A 20,345-nucleotide genomic window follows, 5' to 3' on the forward strand; every position below is an offset into this window, starting at 1 on the left:
AATTTAATACAAAAGGTATTTGCTTGAAATGAAATGCTGCTCCTGGGGTGCCGAACCATGCCAGCGAGCATGACTTTTTATGCAGTACGACATGTGGATGCAGTGTTCAACGCATAGATTCACAATACACCTGAGCACACCCAAGAAGAGTAACTGTAATCCAAAGGTTTAGTCAAAACCTGAGCACTGCGAACAATAGTTAGTTATTCAAATGTCCTTTATCACAATCGTATGAAAAGAAGCTTTCCAATCAGGTCCTGTCGCAGATTTTTAATAATCAGACAACAACGCAGAACAGCAGCAGCCGACGCGCGTTTCGCCCTCTGGGCTTTTTCAAGGCTTGAAAGTCGAGGCTAAATCTCCTAACTAGTTCAGAGTTGAGGATTATGTATCAATCTCTTGCTGGATTAATTCCCGGATCACCAACGCCCACGTTAATCGTCTTGTAACACGTTGATATGTGAGACTGAGACACGTTCTGAGAAAGCGGTTTGTCGTAGTTATAAATAAAGATCCCATTCAATCCTGGGAAACGAGCACCGGACCTTGATAAATCCTGATTCGTGAAGTGAAGTCTTGTAAAAGACACGTGGCAACTCGGCGTTCTGACAGGCGTTCTGCTAGTTTCCCAGGATTGAATGGGATCTTTATTTATAACGACGACAAACCGCTTTCTCAGAACGTGTCTCAGTCTCACATATCAACGTGTTACAAGACGATTAACGTGGGCGTTGGTGATCCGGGAATTAATCCAGCAAGAGATCGATACATAATCCTCAACTCTGAACTAGTTAGGAGATTTAGCCTCGACTTTCAAGCCTTGAAAAAGCCCAGAGGGCGAAACGCGCGTCGGCTGCTGCTGTTCTGCGTTGTTGTCTGATTATTAAAAATCTGCGACAGGACCTGATTGGAAAGCTTCTTTTCATACGATTGTGATAAAGGACATTTGAATAACTGACTATTGTTCGCAGTGCTCAGGTTTTGACTAAACCTTTGGATTACAGTTACTCTTCTTGGGTGTGCTCAGGTGTATTGTGAATCTATATGTTGCCTTAGGATTCGTCCTAATGTGTTTATACCCTGATGGGTGGGTATTGCTGACACCATTGCAGCACCTCTATATGTGAAATTTAAGTCATACATGTTGATGTGTTATTGACTACTTTTGTGGATGTGCAGATCCTGAAGCGAAAACCCATGTCTTTGTGATTCAGTGTCCAACGCAGTGAACATCGCGGCATCCTTCAATAGTAAGTGTTTCCGTAATGTTAGGATGGGGAGGTCTATCGACCCACATTCTGGCATTTAGATCAGGCCCGTAGCCTGACATACTCAAGAATGGATTTAACTTGCACGCCAACACCACCGGGGATAATCATTCCAAAGCCCCTATTGGTTCAATACCATAGTGGAAGTACAGACAGTTCGGTTCTTTCTCCAACTCAGGAAGCAACAATGGCACTCTCTGGACTGTGTGAACCACTGGCTGGGCATCTGACGTCAGCAGCATTCTCTGTGTGAAACCTCCCAATTTCTTCAAACCTATCAGTAAAGCCCTAGGGAGACCTTTGTTGGCATTCAAACACACCCAGTACATTCACTAACATACTTCTCTTCTTCAGAAACTCACTCTTCAGAATCCCTTGCTCAGGTCACTAGGGTCCGAGATCTGCAGATTATTTTACCCTAATCAACTAAAAAGGCATTACTTGCCTTTCATAACACACTGGACGAGTAGTTTCCTTCGAAAAACATCAATAGATAGGCACACTGCCATGAGCCATTGGTCTGACACAAGTAGCTTTCAAAGTCATAGGTAAATGGCTTTCATTTATCAACACCAAACAATGTAAAAGAAGACCAGGAGCGCCCCAAGTTTTCAGTTTTGACACTTAGGTCTTCTAATACACAAGCACACATGACTGTCTCGTACGATGAAATGTTAATTAAAAGACCACACACCCCCTTCCCCCAGAGTAAATCATGCAAATCAACTACACTCAAGCTTTAGCAAAGGACACCCATCCCACACTCTTTTAGACTTTTGCAAAATGCCCTCTCTTCATGCATTTCTTACCCACCCTTTCCAAATCCAGAAATACTACAGCACTGGCCATGTAACTACTGCTACCACGACATAACATTCAATAGGCTTGAACCTCACTAGTTTCAATTCCACCCTTGCTTCTTGTGGAGGACATTATGAAGGCCTTGTGATTAGGGTGACAAAGGCATTTCCCTCCATATAGGACACAGTGCTTTTAATGCTTGAGACTAGTTAAATGGCATTATCCAGTCAGCTTGTGAGTAGTCAAAATGCTACTAGTCTTCACCACCACCACCTGGTCTCTAATCACTTAGTTCGGGAATTCTTTGTACTTACAGATTGTAGCCAATACTCTCAGTGCTCCCACGAAACTCGTAATCAGCTCCACTGGCAATTGACGTGGCCTTTAAAATGCATATCTTTCCATAGTAACATTGAAACTAGTGTCAACTATATTGATCGCACATCACATTAGTCAACTGCATCCACTTCACCCAATCCCACTTCACGAGAAAGATGCTTAAAGACCTTTCCATCATCTGGAGCTAAACAATGAAAAAGAAGGGCACATTTGCACCATTTGTGTGAAATCTTCCCGTCAGTGGCAGCTAAATATGCCTCAAAACTTTCTTTCCACTGTTCTCAGTCTATAATAGGGTCAACCAGGGTTTGGTAGGTATCAAAACAACACTCTGCTGCATGGTGAAACTGTGATACTGAGTAAAAATGACAGAAGAGTTACTTCTTGACCCAAACAATATTTGTATTTTTGTTCACCAACTTGAGTAGATAACAGCTCAACTGATCGATGCAAAACAACTTGTTATACCAAACCGTAGATCACTCTTCAGCACAGAGAAAACTTTAACAATCCCCAGATGTGCATATCACAGATTGTATACTCAAAACAAATCAATGCAAAACAGCAGTGTCAAATGTATTCGTTCAGACTTAAGCACCACAATGGCGTACCACTCTTTAAAGTGATATTCTGGAAAATTGAGTAAAAGGTGTGTGTCCCCATGGATGCAAGAATAGAAGGTGTGCGTAACACCATGGTTCCAGGCAGTGGAATGCATAGAATTCTCTTTGTAGAGAGCTCAGACTACATTAAGGTGAGTTTCAGAAGGCTGTCTTAACACACAATTGTGTGGTTTCGTTGACAAACTGAGATAAAAAGGCTCTATTGTAACAGAGTATTAAAAAACTTGTTCTCAAACTAGGGTTTTAAATACATGGTTATTCTTTGTCAAGGTTCTTAATGTGAACATGGTCTAAAACTACAGCAGTAGCAATTAAGCAATATAACATCTTTCATTTACTCTCCAGTTACTTGCATGTACACTCTGATTCAGAGTTGAGGAAAGACCAGACTGGTTCATAACAGAGTTGGGCAGATTATGGACACTTCCTTTTGGATGTTTTACTGTATTAACTTTGCACAAGTCCAAACACAGAAGCATATTTCTGCTCTAACAAAGTTAGGGATGGCTTTTGATATTTAGCCACTCACTTCACTAACTTTAGGTAGGAAATTGTTAGTATGCCCCCAGAGATGTGCACTTACGTTTTGGAAAGATTAAAAGCGGTGTGAAACAAAGCCAAAACAAATATTTTTTTGTGGGGGTAGTTACGCACAGTTTTGTAAAGACTCTATAAAGTGTTAGAATATAGGCCAAAAGTACAGTTGAGATAAAAATAAAAGAGATAGCAACATTAGGTCTTCATTTTCAGGATTGCTATTTTGAAAATGCTATTCTGAAAATTCGAACTGAACGGGTTTCCATTTGCTTTTTTAGGTCGAGCCTAGCGCAGCCCGCATGCGCTGCCCTAGGAAAGGGCCTCTTGGAAACACTCCAGACTTTCTTAAAGCTTGTGCATGTGGTTGTCATATTCTATTGGCCTTTGCCTGTGGCTTTCAAAAATGAAGGCCCACAAATGGCCAAAGGCGGGTGCAAGCCCCGTCTTTTCTCTAAACGTTCACACCCATGGCCTTTGGGTCTCGGGAGCGAGCAGCATCGCGACGGGTGCCAGCTGCATTCCTGGATCATGTTACACAACCCAGCGCGGTCGCTTCCACTTTCGCAACCGCACTTGTCTAACAGGCAGCACACAACTTGTGTTTATGGGAAGTGATTGTGCTTTCAAGGACAACACTTCTAACTGTACGAGCTCGGAAACCAGGTTCCATTCTTAAATGTTGCTAAATAGGGTGTGATTTTAGACAAAGCATTTCATTTCCCTACACGCAGTAAAAATACAGGTGTCCTGAATTGCAGATAAAGTATTTCTGTAGATTATTAGGTGCTGCTGTTGAGCACCAGAAAACACCAGCACATATTTAGCACTGCACTTTCCCTATGTTTAAAACACCACTACATATTAAAAAGCACGGCAACCTATTCAAAATTTGGTTTCACTGTTAAAACACTGTGCACAACTCGTGTAAATATGAAGGGAATGTTCTTTAAAGGATAAAACTTCCGGCTCCAGTCGCACACCCAATGCTTAATTTATAACCTTACAACTGTAGGGGCTTTTATTAGGCAGCAGCTTCAGACAACATTTTTTTTTAAGCCAGCCTAACAGGCAGCGCACAACTTTTGTTAATGGGAAGTGAATGTGCTTTCAAGGGCAAAACTTCTAACTGTACGAACTCGGAAACCTGGTTCCATTCTCAAATGTTGCTCAATAGGGTGTGGTTTTGGACAAAGCATTTAATTTTCCTTCACGCAGTAAAAATACAGGTGTCCTGGACTGTAGATAAAGTATTTCTGTTGAAGTTCCCAAATACGAGACCTATTGGGTATGCCAATGCCTGTTTAAATTTCCTGTTGTGTTCTTAGTACATGATTTTTTCCCCCTAAATACTACATTGATGTTCTTTCATCGCTGAAAATCACCAAATGCGATGGCATACAACACGTTGGTGTGACGAAGGGTGATCATGTGAAGGCTTAAGTGCCTCGAATGTGACATTGACATCAGCATTACAACGAGAAACAGTGGTTGTGGGGTTGGACAGAAGTGAACCTGTAAAGATGTTCATCCTCTGTTGGCAAAGGTAGCTTTCGAGCAGATCTGCCATACTGGAACTAGAATGCTAGCATCTGGCTATCCAACTCTTTCGATGCTCTGAAAAGGTGCACAGCTCATCTACCCTCGGTACAGGGACCACAACAAGAGTAAGCATCAGAGGCGCAGTGGACAAGACTAGGGTACCAATCAGGACTATTTCGTGAGGGACACAGAAAGCAGGTTTGCATCCGTCATTCCGTAGCTAACAGTGAAGACCAGAACTGAGCGGCGAAAAGCAACGAAGAAATGTGCCACATACAAAGAAGGCGTGTGAGAACCTGCACTGGAAAAATCAGCGAATTGCCAATGAAAAAGTGGGAGCAACTAGTAAAACCAAACAATGCATGGGGGGGGGGGTAAGGGGAATAGGACGAGCAGCTTAAGCTCACTAACAGGCATAACAGGAACTACGACGTCCGGAATTAAAGGATTTGGGGGTAGACCGTAAAGATACGATGCTGGGTAGAAGAAAAGCTGGGATGAATGAATCTCAGCATAAGGAATAAACATAGAACTAGCAACAGACCTTATGGAAAACCCACAGCAGAAACAATTTAAAAGAACAGATAGAATCTGTTGCACACCTAGAGGCTACTGAAAGGAAGACCACAAAAGTGTCTTGCAGCAATAAGGTATCCTAAGTTAAGGTATTATGAAATGTGCACTGTAACCCGAGCTATTGGAACGGGAAGAAAGTGTAGACGTAAAGCAGTACAAATAAAAGAAAGGTTTAACGCACCTCCAACCATAAATGTGGAAATGAATAGAACATGGATGGAAAAACCCATAAGTATAATCACTCGAGCAGGTGGTCGATGCGTTGAGGACTAGCTGAAACCTGCAACTTCAAATGCTACTATTTCAACGCAGACAAACCAACAATCTCTAGCCAATGTTGGAGCAGCAAGTGCTCACATGCAGTACAGCAAAAACGGGGTCGTGCATACAGAAGAGGCACCTAAAGATAAGTTCTTCAGTAGAGAAAAGAATGGGACAGGTGTGAAGTGCGACATGCTTAGCTGGTAGTAAGCATGTGCAATACGTAAGGAATGCAACGAATACATTCGCAAAAGCAGTTTTACTTAATTAGGTAAAGCAAAAACAGGTTGACACAAATCAGGAGCAATTATGAATGAGAAACCGTGAGAATTCTTGAAAGAGGGGGCAAGATAAGGCACAATCAGTTAGGTGGACAATTCAAACCGAGCTGTTTATTTGGAAGAAAATAAATGGTACGTTAAATCTCTACAGGATCAACATTTCCACTATCCAGGAGAAAATTAGAAAGAGTATAAGCAAGTTAACAGAGCTGGAATAGAGTGTAGGATGCAACAATTTGGCACAATAGACTTTTTTTAGGTAGCCAAAAATTACAGGAACAGTGAAGCACCAATGAAGGTTTAGAAAATACATAAAAATACTAGGCTGTGAACAGTGCTGCAAATTGTGCCCGACTCATGGTTTAATAGGTCCTGATAGTAAAGGAATGTTTGGTAAATTAATCTCGATAGGCGTTCCCAGTTGGGGATTGGATAAGGAATGTTTGGTAAATTAATCTCGATAGGCGTTCCCAGTTGGGGACTGGATAAACTAAATATTTTCACACATTAAGAAAAGGGGCAATAACAGCACAGGAGTACCAAAAGATATAAGAGATGAAGCTATTACAATGACGGAGGACAGCTGTGAACAGGTTATGAAGGAAAAAGGCAATGGCATTATAAGCATGCCCAATCCATTGTTCCTTTAGAGTAACCACAGGTCGTTGAAAAGAACCAGCAAAGTATTCAGTTATCCTTCTTTGCACCTAAATGAGAGCGCGTGCACGCACAGCAAATTTAGAGCGCGTGCACGCACAAACACGACAACACTACCTTCCTATATACACACCTTCAACCAGGTTTATGTTAAGCTCTTCAGAATTGCCTTTTAGGATTTGCCAAATGCAGCCTGGTTTAACCGTGGCATTATCTGGGTTTGTTCAGATAATGTACAATTAAACTAGAACAATAAGCACTTCTTCAAAACAACCCAAGTCCACAGAAGACAAAAATAGTGTAGATGATACTTTAAGTACAAGAAATAAATCTGAGAACTTTCTTTTTTCAAAACTGTTGCAAATGATTTAGCCCACACTACACCCCTAGGGAATAAAACCACAATATAATGTAGTAATGACTATGAGATATGCAGCCTGCCACGATGGCACACAAAACAAGCATTTACAATGCAACAGGTCTCGCGCATTTGCGAGAGTTTAAGCTATTGGCATTGTAAATGACAGACGTACTGTGTAACAAACGAAGAAAAAAGGCCATTCCTCATGGGAGTTTACAGAGGAAGACATGGCAGTACTAAGGGGGGGGGGGGGGCGCTAACAAGCCCATTTACTAATCTTAAGCCAGTGTTTAGGAAGGACAATGACACAAGCCAATGACAAATATGGATGGGGCGTAGTCCATGCTCTAATACAGCATGCCTCGCAGCGCATGCTTGCCCAGGCTCGACCTAAAAACGAATGAATACAATGGGTGGGCTGGTAAAAATAAAAAAATTCTCATGAAAAGGGTACTAGACATGAAAATAGCAAGGAAAGAACTTCTGATACGAAAATGAGATTGGTCATCAACGTTGCAGCCATCTTATAGAAAGGCACCCTGTGGCCTGAAAAAAATACCTGCATCCAATACAATTGAAACGTCCAATAGATTAAGAACATATACACAAAGGAAACCACTTTCAAAGTAATACCATTGAAATTCACCAGTTTTGTTTTTTCAGAGTTTCATTTTTTCCATTATGTACTTAATTTCCATCCATCTGCCGCACATTTGGGGACATGGCCAAGCCTTCACCAATGCCCTGTGCGCAACTTGTCAAAATGCCCTGGGGTGGCCTTTGAATGAGCGCAGGAGGGACACCCCTATCCAATCATATTTTGTTTAAAACCGTTTTTAAAAAAAATAAAAATTTGACTGACAGAATTTATGATTTGGGACTCAAGAGATAAATACAATTATTATCCCTACAAAAGGCCATTTGGAAACGTTTAGAAGTGTCAATTTTAAAATGCTTGCATCCCAAAAATTATTAGTAAACTATACACCTAACAAAAAAGGATCGTCTTCAGAGTCAAGTTCTACATTCATGCCATGTTTGGTATAAATCCATTAAGCCATTCGGGCTGCAGACGTGAACAACCTTTTCTATAGAAGCAAAATGGAAACTCGCTGGTCTTTTTTCACCCTCGCCTATAAACTTTTCTTTCCTTTCCTTTGGGTGATTTTTCACAGAACTTGGTACACCAATGCTTAGAACTGACTAAGCAAAGTGACCAGTTTTGTGCAAATCCGCACATGAAAAATGCACTTTCAATAGGAAAACCTGAATCATAGCTACATAGTTGCTACCACTGTGAAATTTGTTTCTAGTTAAAACGGATCAACGGTCACTAAAAACACAGCGACATGTTTCTGCACAGCAGAAGGCCCTTTTCAAAGGTTGACTAGTCAGCTTTCCGTTGCTTATTGTTATATTTGGGTGTTAAACTGGTACTAAGGTGAAATATTTTCCTAGTGTTACCATGTGTAATAAGCATTTACAACGCGATATGTCTCGCAATGACATTGTTTTGAGCTATTGGCATTGAAAATGTTAGTTTTTTTTTTTTACCTTCGTGAAGCATTAATCAAGTAATGGGGTTCTGCACACAGCACTTCCCTGCTCACATGTCTTCCCTACCCGGCTCCCCACACACTAATGAACCAGGCCTCCTGGATTGCTGATTTTACGCTTTTCCAACCAATTGTGGCTTATATTTTTAAGTGACCATTGCATGACAGGCGCAAATCCACTAGCACAAGAGTAATCCCTATTGTAAAGATGTTTCCAAACATGAATTGCACTGACAACGTGTGGGTAGCAAGCACTGCCACCTAAGTACCAGCTCCTACATGAGGACCAGTGTCCCCGATCCGACCAGGCACATCTGAGGGCACAATAACCCGCTGCTGCTGCCTGCTTCCTGTCTCTCACACACCAGCTTCTTTCATCTGGAGTGGAGTTGGAAGGGGGAGGTACACAGAGTACCGCAGAAAAAGCCTACATCAATACCATGTAACAGTACTTAGGGAAACCGATCTAAACACCCGCGGCGGCCCATGTTAGCTGAAAAGCTGGGGTGAATGCCTGTTCGCCATCATGAAGCATTCAGATAAAGTCTTTTTTGCCATGTTGATCGTAGAAGCAAAGTCGGTGTTTGTTTACTCTGATGTCAGCCTTGCTGTGCTTCTGTTGAAATATCTGACATTGCGACTCACAGCTGCCCATTATGCCTAGGTTTTTTTTTATTATTATAAATCTCTCTATCAGTGAAACAAACCAATGCAAATATCTGCCGTAATGCGCAGTTGATGGTAAGGGTGCTATTTTTGCTACTGTGCTGCAAATCCATATATAAAGCTTCTCAGCAAAGCAGGGTCGCGCTGTGCATCCGGCTTCTAGAACAATGGCGGCCCCACCTCTCCTCCCCCACCACCCTGCTGTGTGACATTTGGCAGGTGCGAGTTAGGATGTTGGAGACAGATGACAAATGGCAGCCCGCGCCAGGGTCAGTGCTGCAGTCCTGCTGCGTGTACCCCCACAGGCCCCACTACCTGGATGGATTGCACTGAAAGATCCCTTGATAAAACTTACGCCTGACCTTCTCCAGGCCCAGTTGCGCATTTCAGTGCAGGCTTTATACCCAGGGTGCTCCGGATATACAGTTACACGGTCTATGTGGATAACAATCTTTGCTGTATGAGGCGCGGGAGCCACTCGCCGCCTCGCCCTCCCTCCCCCACCCTTGGCAGGACAAAGGAGAGGGGCTTTTTTCTATTTCCATATCGTGCAAGGGGAGTATATCAGAGACCCGGGTAACAGCCTGCTGGCAGCAGCGGAGACAGCAGGATCAAGGTGTGACAGGAGCTCGCTCAAGCAGGTCATTGAAAATAGCAGTCCATGTGAGACAGCCGAGGCGTTTCCCGCGTTGAGAATAGCATTAATTCGGAGCGTGAAAGCGAGCAAATGTAAAGTTGCATTAATATTTAAAAAAATGTAATTTACTCCGAGCTGGCGTGTATTGTACTGTTCGCTCATATCCCATTTTTTACCCCCTCCGCACTACCACGCACACAAGATGAAGTACATGTAGGCACATAATAAACCCGCAAGTATGAAAAGGCAACATACACCCATGCAAACGTTGCGCAGTTCAGCGCAGGCTTTTATACCCAGGGCGCTCTGGATATACAGTTACACGGTCTATATAGATAACAATCTTTGCTATATGAGGCGTGGGAGCCACTCGCCGCCTCTCTCTCTCCCTCCCCCACCCATGGCAGGACAAAGGAGAGGGGCTTTTTTTGGTTTCCATATCGTGCGAGGGGAGTATATGAAAGACCCAGGTAACAGCCTGCTGGCAGCAGCTGAGACAGCAGGATAAAGGTGTGACTGGAGCTCGCTCATGCGTGTCATTGAAAATAGCAGCCCATGTGAGCCGGCCGAGGTGCCTCCTACGTTGAGGATAACATTAATTCGGAGTGTGAAAGCAAGCGAATGTAAAGTCGCATTACTATTTAAAAAATGTAATTTACTCCGAGCTGGTGTGTATTGTGATGTTCGTTCATATTCCCCAAATTGTTACCCCCCCCCACCCCCCCCCTCCGCACACAAGATCAAGTACATGCAGACATAATACACCCGCAAGTATGAAAAGGCGACATACACCCATGCAAACAGCTTGTGGGTGAAATACAGGCTCGCGGACACGTACAGCTAGAAACTGAACACAAACAAGCGATGAACCAATTAGAAACAGATAGCCCCCTAAAGATAAGGAAAAGCCTCACGACAGCCGTGAAGCAACCGAGCCAGTCCGGATGGGCCGGACGAAAAGGAGAAAGGGCGGTAACCAAGTAGCCTCCTTTTCAATGGGAAGCCAGCGTTTACCATAAACACTGACGCGACCCAATGAAAATGAGGGGCAGGGCTTCAAGTCCCTTTGTAAAATATCCTCTCTAACAATAGGTCTCGCCGAGCGAGCAGCGCATGAGCTGCAATGCTAGGCGAGACCTAAAAATGACAATATAATGAAGTAATGACATCACAAAATGTGCCTAATTACGCCACACGATTTACCTTTTCTTGCTGCGTAATATAGCCAACACTGCCACATAATTTGGTCCTCCCCTGCCACATAATTCCAGTGGCCCTGGTTAGTGATTGTTTACAAGTGTACATTTATGAAACAACATACCAAAGAGTACCTCAAAGGCTTCCAGATTTGTATTAGAAGTTATTAACATTAGTTCACGCTACCAAATGTAACAGCCAGTTTAACACAAAAGTCGCATGAAGTAAGTATACTGGCAGAGAAGAAAATGAAAGCACATTCATTTTAAAACATGAGCCAGATCTGGTGGCTCAGTGTACTAATACATCCATAGTGGAGTGCTGTGTTTGGCCCCATGGTAGCGGGTTAAAATCTATGGATTCACTTGTTTTTCATGCTTCAACGGTCAATAAAATGAGTACCCTTGAATCGGGTACACTAATTAACTGTCAATGGCGCAAATAAAGAGGTCACTGGACGGTTAAGAAAACATCAAAAAGGCTAGAATTTAAACTAAAGTCTACTCTATCTGATACTGTGTAACCCATTACATAACCTTACATGTCCTTACTAAGGTAGAAACCGCAAAACACAAAAGGACGTGTACTTCATGCTCTCCAGCACTTAAGAGTAACTTTTTTAATTTTACCTTTCAGATGGACACAGTTCAGTGAGTAATGTGAGCTTGCAAAGAATTGACTGTAGCTCAGAAAATAGTTACAAATTACATATTACATCTCTGAAGCGACCAAAAGGCATTCACTACTGTGGAGTACTGGGATCATAAAAGCGGGTATCCGTCGAATACTGCTGAGAGAATTTGGACAGATGGTCGGGCTGGCAGTCGCCGAAGCAGCACTAAAAAGTAACACTGCAACACATTTTGAAACGAAGGCCCCTGTTAAACATGGTCTGCGAAATGGTCAAAGGAAGAGGATGATTTATCGAAATACAGACACTGCTGAACCCAGCAAGGAAAAGGGAACTGTAATTACTGAATCAAAATGTATTGTAGTCTGTCAAAATTAAAATTACGAGTGACGCTGCAGAATATTTACGCTGGACAAGACGATATGCAATGAAAATAACGAGTTGGCTTTGCTTGGCAAGTTAAACTACAAGTACCGTTTGGCACTGTGGAAAGATAGGAAAACGATGGAAACTACTTTGAAGAAATTTGATTTCCTCTTTATTTAGAGTAAATAAAAATATGGAACTTAGTAAAGTCGTTTCACCCTAGTGTAGCACTAGCAGTTCATATTAACACCTTTAGTCCGACATAATACCGCTTTCAATGATATATAAACTTCCCAAAACAACCAAACCCAAGATGTTCAGAAATAACTGAATGGATTTTGCCACACAATGAAAGGAGCAGAGAACAGTTATCCATCAAATGCTCTACGATTAAGTCAGTTTTTCCAATTTAAAGCAAAATAAAAACACGCACAAGCAATGCAAATAGGTCTGCCTCTAAAGGAATGCTGCATGGAGTACGACAAGTATATAGCACACGAATGAAGAAAATGTTTGTGTGGAAGCAAAGAACTGTAGAATAATATTGGCGTAGGTTTAAAGGTATGGTGACAGTTGATCTGTCAAGCCAGACCTAAAAATCAATGCAGTTTAATGACTGCCCTCTCCCATCTCTGCTGCTTCCAGAAAGAAAAAAAATGATCTAGTTATCTAAGACACTTTAACAGCATTACAATGTTGTTGTTTCCCTGAAAGCACAAGCAGCTGGATAAATAAATTATCGCAGCTGGGCTTTTTTGTGGAAACATACAACGTCTGCCCATTCAAAACATGTACTCCTGCCTGCCAACCTGTGGGTGGAGCCAAAGCTCTTCTCTCCTACTGATTGTCACACAATTGTCTGGTGACAGCTGTGCAGTCAGGCCAGACCGGTGACAGCTGCGCAGTCAGGCCAGACCATAAACATTCAGCTACAATATAACACTCATGAGCGAAGACATTCCAAAGGGCCTGTTTAATCCTTACGAGATGTCACACTCCTCCTACTAGTACTACCAACAAGTGTGGACATTTGGCATATGGGAGTAGGGTAAGTTATGAGCAGAGTTTAATGATGAATTATTAGCCATTGTCATCAAGACCATCTGGCAAACAGGAAACATGCATGTAGCATCCCATATATACCTGGTGGTCATTGGGCATGGGACAAATTTAACAGATGCGGCATCTTACCCTTAGGAACGGACTATCATTAGTAAGACCACAATCTTAAACAGCATTGACCCCGGGCAAAATGATCCACCACTCTTACTCTACATTTAAAATATGTCTTCAATTACACATTAGATGATCACCTGATTGCTACACTCCCTACAGGTCTGAGTGAATCATTATGTTGGAACGACCAACGGTTGTAAATGGGACTGTCTGCAGTAAAAGGGATACAAGTATATCCAATGGCACTATTGTCTGACGCACCAAGTAACACATTTGACACTATTAGTCATGACTTCTCTCATTAAATTTTGAATTTCCGAATCATACTCTCACATTTCAAATAAGTACTTTTTCACTTGTTGTACACTCTTGTATGTATCTAGTTTAGTTCATATCAATTGGGGTCTCAACCGAAAAAAGAGAATTGTAATGCCCTAAGTTGGGGGGGGGGGGGGGAGGTGAAGCCTGAGAATGGTAAGAGTGAGACTTAATAATGAATTATGGAGCCATCTGATCAGTGGGAACTTCAGCGTGGCAGAGTCTTTGAAAGTTACAGTTAGGGCAGCTGTCATAGGAAGCAGAGCAGAGAGCGTCTCTCTTCAAGTGCACTGTTTCATTAATAAATGACCAAACATGCTCCTGAACTAGAATGTGTCTTGGATTAATCTATTTAGGTCCTCCTAGATGCTATATTTTCGGACAGGGCATAAAGTTTTCAGACAACAACATATTTGTAGTTTATGGAGGATTGGTGGGGTGTCCCCAAAATCGACAGACAGGTCAAATAAATGACCACCAGACTAGAAGCAAGGGCCCGGTCCTTAAATCCACTAAAGTATTTCAGCTGAGAACTATTAAACAAGATTCCAGTGGCAAGGTGGGCAGAAGGTGGCTCATCTGTGCAAGTGGCAGTGAGTTACCCTTTTCAATTTATTGGCCCTGTGAATGGTAGTTTGTATCTTCACATAAAACATTGGACAAAGTTAAGACATGTTTACTATGCGGGTAGATTCTTGCCTTGAAGCGTGGGTACAGGGTATGCATGACTGCAGTTTGCAGTACACGCTAACGCTTATTTCCCCGTTGTGGGAATTGGAATCACAGGTCTAGTGTCCACAGGCACAGATATATACAGGAACAAGTTACAATACTGAGCTTCTTGGAGGTGCTAACCTAAATGTTACTGTTTGGCAATGGGATGAGACCCTGATTGAATATTTACCTACAGTGGAAGTACACAGTCCTTTTACAAGTGCACGTGGTACAAGTATGCTCAAGCGAGAACCACGCCAAACCCTGGATAATGTCAAGTGTGAAAGGAAACGTAAAACGTATAGAGAGCATGGGTATGCAGTCCTCGGTCTGATATAGAGACAAAAGCTACGGTAGGCCTCTCAGAACGTTTTTTGCCTGCTGTATAAGACGTGCTCATGTTAATGAAGATAGTTTCAATGCTGGTAGGAGGTTGGAAGTTTGTTCTGCAGGCGAGCTTTAAAGACCCAATAGGGGGGTCACACCTGAACACTTAGGAGGAAATGGAAGGCAGTGTCTTCACAATACTTTAAGACATAAGAAAAATTGAGAAGTTTGCAATACAAAAAAAGCATTCAGTTTAAAACGTCAAGAGGTAATATTACGATGTATGAAAATAGTGGGCTTAGAGTGGTAGGGGTAAGCGTAATGACCTGGCCTGCGTGTTCGGCGTGATGTGCGCTTCAGGAATTCCAAATACTTTATTCGGAGGGTAGCACAGTCCAATGATGAAAGTGCTGCTGTACACGGTTCTAGGAGTGGCAAGTGTTCAAGAACAGACTATGCGATGTGTGCAAGAGGTAGGTTGTTTATAAGCTGCCCATCACGCCTGTGTATTCAAATGTTGTTAATAAAAACGTCATTCGAGTTGTACTGAAGCAGAGTAACGAATATGTGAGTGCAAAACGTGTCAAGTAGAAGTACAACTGGGAAAGCCTTCTTTTATTTTAGTGAATAGAGATGGTTTCTCAGCACGTGGTTATACTGATGTGGGTGGAGCATTACATGCCTGTGTTCCAGGTGCCTGCTTTCAACTTCGGGAAGTTTGGGCTCTCACTAGTCTAGTATGTACATTTAGGGCATGCTGTGTGGTTGTATAGGAAGGGAAGTGCAATACCCTGGCTGAGTAGGTGTTACTTTTGGTGTGGCTTGAGAAGATGTTTGTATTTTACACTTATGTCAGTGCTGCTTGTGCAAGTCTGTCTCCCTGCTATGATGATATACTAACTCAGTAAAACAGAATACCACAATGTTCCTTTTTGACTGGCTGTGAGCACCTCTGAAAAGCCATAGCCAGTACTTGACACAAGCCTCGTTCCAGACACAAACCACTATCACTCAAATAAATGCCCACAACGATTTCTGAAGATCAGAGTTCTAATGATGAACTGGAGTACCGGGCCTGCTCATAGAATAGACCAGCACAGGGAGATGTACAGCTTTGTGTAAAATCTTTGTACTTCGCAGTTGAGAAGATGTACTCACTGCATTGTAGATAAACTCTTAGTCTTGATAAGCACAAATGGAAAAAGGCAGTTTTATAAACCATCCCCTTATTGTTTGTTTCAAGAAGCAAGATTTCCCTTTGCTGGCTTGGTTCAACATTTAACAAATTGGGCAACTGGTATTAGGGCAAATGAAAACTAGGCGGCATCAACAATTCCAATAGAGAAACATCTTTTGTGTTTTTTCTCAAGGATCTGAGAGGCAACTAGACCAACATAAACTGGATTAACAGCAAACTTGCCAGGTACAAACAGATGAATCGAGAGATGTGATATCTGGTTATCCGATTCTTTATTTCATGTTCATGACAAAGAGGGAAACTTGAATACAGCCAACGCGTTTCGCCCATAACTGGGCTTCTTCAGGGCACCCAAGAAAACAAGTTGACACGTTTCTTGGCTAATCCCAGTGCGGTATATGTTTAGCGAGTCAAAAGCTATGCGATCTGTTATCACTGTGCACAACTAATATCCGAATTTGCAGACATGTCCCTTTTTAACTTAGTCAAGAAGGATGGTAGGTCCACATCTTAAAGTTTATAAAATGTGATGGGTCACTACAGCAACATACGGAGCAGGGGTGTGGGGACACCATAATGCTACTGATATACAGATAGATGAAAACAGAATATGGAGGCTAATGAATCTTCCACCTTCGGGTGCCAATTTCATTTTGCACTCCGATTTGAACTTAGGCTATATTTTAGGTATCAGCAAATTGGCACCTCATGCTTTTGAGGAGCGTTTGTAGTAACAATGAGGCAAGCTTTAACAGAGCAGTAATAGTGGACTGCCTTAACGAGGATAAGGGGCTTTCCATCCCTTGGTTGAACTACATCAGCAAATCATATGCTGACATTGGTCTCCCTGGATTGCTTAGTACCCCTGGTTCAATTATTAAAAAGGTGATGAAGTCTAGGTATGCCGAACATACTTCCTCACAGAGAATCCAGGAAGTTATTAGTACACATGCCATTCGTAACTATCTCACTTGTGACAGGAGACATCACTGTATCTTACTCTGGAGCTCAAGCGTAGGGAGAGGACCCCTCTTTTAGATTTAGGTCCGGAACGATCTAGCACTTCACCTGCTTTTCTGACAAGGCAAAGGTATAGAATAGCTCATTGCCCCCTTGCCCTTGCAATGTTATGGCAGAGTAATCTCTGTTGCATTTTATCTTTTTTTTTGCAGCTTTTATAGCAAATTTTTTCAGCTCGGTCTTAAATTCACATTGAAAAAGCGAGCCTTTCAGAAATGCGGTGAGGCTTTAATCTATCTTCAAATGCTAAATAGCCCAGATATTGGTTATAGTGTGTGCTGTTTTCTCAACATGGCCATCCGTTGCAGAAAGTCTATGGAGGAGAGTTAGGTAGGCAGGCCTGATGTTTGCTGAGTTAATGTATTTTATTCGGAGTCCACCATGAATAAATAGATGGACTTTAAATGGTTTTCAATATGTACATAATGTAGATGTTATTTGATGGATTATCTGTTATTTATGACAACTGTTTTTAAAGCTATAGTGTACTGCTGTGTTTAATCATGTACTTTTATGATCTTTTTCTAAAGAGTATATAAAGATTTTGAACTGAACTGGTGGAACTGATGCAGAGTGCCAAAGCGTGATTTCACTATCTCAATGTTACGTCTATGTTCTAGGTGACCCAAATAAGCCTGAATGTCCATTTTAACAATAAATGCAGTATTTATAACAGGTAGCTGCATTGCCTTGCAAAATAAATATGTACTTGAATGTTCTTATATAATTTTCCTTACATTCTGCAAAAACGAAATCTCCCTTTCAAACAGTTTTAAACATGGGACCTATAAAAAAAAATGCCTCTATGGTATCAAAATGAAAGATTGGCAAAAGACCAAAATGAAACAGTACCGTGGAAAAAACGTTATGCCCTGCAGACAGCTCCAGAGCAAACTACCCGAGTACCAATTTGTGCCCAGGCGTATCCGACCTGCGTGGGTGGTTGCATGTATTTTAAAAAATTGGCGCTGTAGTTCTGCATATGAGCTCTATGGCGAAGCTAACGTAGGTTTAATAGATTTCGTTAGAAAGTGGGACTTGCTCGACAATAGTTTGATGCTGGTTAACATAGGAGAACCGTGTTTAAGAATTATACCAATATGAAAATTAATTATGGGTTCAGTGTTTAAAGAAGTCACAAAAGTGCACCAGCAGGCATATATCTTTGCATCGAGCAATTTCACAGCTGCTGGGAATTCATAACAATTTAGAGAACGGAGTCAAGAAACTACTAGCAAACTTTCGATGAATTCCAATTTTGCATGAGTACAGCGGTATAGACGTATGGCTGCTTATATAAAATCTGCTAAGGGTTTGGAGATGTTCGTCCCCTTCCCCCAACCAAACCATTGAAAAACGATGATTCCTGCAGCCTTTGTCAGGAGCAATTTTCAACCCCCTTTCAGGGCGCAAACAGACTGGAGAGAAGATGGTGAATACTTTTGAACATGCTATTTTGTGGATGTGCACAGACCCACGGGACGTTCCAACCCTGCTTCCAGCCGACATATGTAAACTGTCTGAAAGGTGGCAAAATAACTGAGTTGCTATTCATTCATAAAATGTACTAAAAAGTAACCTCACGCATAATCAGAAAGGCTATCAGAGCTTATAGACAACAACACTGCAATATGTGTCAACTACATAGCAAAAGGGATAAACTGACTTTTGTTTACAGAAAAGTAGATTTCTGAACAAGCAGGTTTTTCATAAAATCCCACACCCCTGGTGTCAACTGTTCATGAATAAAGCTACTCTGAGGACAACCACCTAGATGTCACACAATGGTTTCTGAAGGCTGTTGAACTAGCTTTATTGCCGCTAGACTGAAGCAAATGTAAAGTCCATCGTGAAATCTGGACTATGCAACCTTTCGCAATTAGCAACCGCTGTTTCCTTCTAGCCTACAGAATTTATGAGAACCCACAACATGAAATTTCAGTTTTTTTAGGGGGCGGGGGGGCGGCGGAGGTAGGCTGCACCTGGAAGAATTAGACAAACATCTGGTGCAAACAGGTGGTACAGGCAACACGAAAGTTAAACCAGCCACCAAGGAAGGCATTAGCATAACTTGTGATAATTTCAATTTGATTCCAAAGCCAAGAATGAAAACTCTGAAACAACGGCGACATTGAAGGGGGGTGAAAATAAAAACATGACTGGGTCGCTTTTAAGCAAACTGGCAAAGTCAAAAGACCTGATGTAGAAGAAAACAACGGTACCCACACAAATTACCGGAGGGAAAAAAACTCATTAGGATTTACGCTTAGAACGGGAACAAACTATAACCAGACACTGCGAAACGAACCAAATTCAATTAAGGAACTTGCAAAACATTAAATCAACGCTTGAATGTACATTCATAATACAACAGTTCTACTCAGACTAGGTAGTTAACCAAACGGAATTCATACCTTATTCGTTACTTGAACCAATCTCATTTGAAAAACCGCCTTTAATTGTAACACACAGATTTTGCAACTCAGTACATGACGAATTCCAGATAATGGACTGATGAACTTCTGAGCATGCCTCGCTGTTTCTGAAGTATGCGCCAGGGTTCAGATAGTTGTTACATATAATGCAGAAAATAGTGAGAACTGTGTTGTAAAGGGTGTAATGGAATGTCCCAAATTAATGTGCTCAATCAGGAGCCCTGCTAACACACACACAGAAAAACCTGCATAAGCGGAATGAAAGCAAAGATTTAAGAACCCCCGAGGCCAAACCTGGATTTTCAATTCATAATGGAAAACGCAATGCAACCTTAATCTTGAAGCCTGTGTAAATCAGTTTACCATTTCAAGGCTTCTCATTTGTGACAGTTGAGAAAGAACACCTAGACCCCCCCCCCCCCCCCCCCCCAGCACAAATACCCACAAAATGAGATGCATTAACATTCCCGTCCAAAAGAATGTGTGATCGGGCATTCTGAACATTTCTGCATGTTGAAAGAAACTAGTTAAAAGTCCATGGCCGAGGTCTCACTATGGATGCTAGCTTTGGCTTAATGCAGTTTACACCAGGCGTTGTTCATGGCACTACTATTGCCAGGTTTAAGAATTCCTGTAATCCGATTACCAGCTGTTGAATCTTGTAGAGTTTGATCTGGTCTACCTTTTCTGCTTAACCGTGAGAAAGGAAATCATATTATACAACTAAGCCCCTTAAGCGTCATACTCTTTACCGACAGAAGTACGCAGCATAATCTTTGGTTAGTCTTCAATTCCTTACCTAGAGACAAGTGCAAGAAGGTAAATAAAAATGATATTTCCATTCCCACCAGGCAAGCACAA

General features: G+C 41.9%; 1 protein-coding gene across 2 annotated transcripts in view; it reads right to left on the bottom strand.

The window, feature by feature from the left end:
* LOC146829480 (insulin receptor substrate 2-B-like) overlaps nucleotides 1–20,345 on the bottom strand; it is a 46,390-nt gene that overhangs the window by 21,706 nt on the left and 4,339 nt on the right. The gene's annotated exons all lie outside the window — the stretch shown is intronic.

This window comes from Triturus cristatus, chromosome 5_2, assembly GCF_964204655.1.
Source record: "Triturus cristatus chromosome 5_2, aTriCri1.1, whole genome shotgun sequence".
Taxonomy (NCBI): Eukaryota; Metazoa; Chordata; class Amphibia; order Caudata; family Salamandridae; genus Triturus; species Triturus cristatus.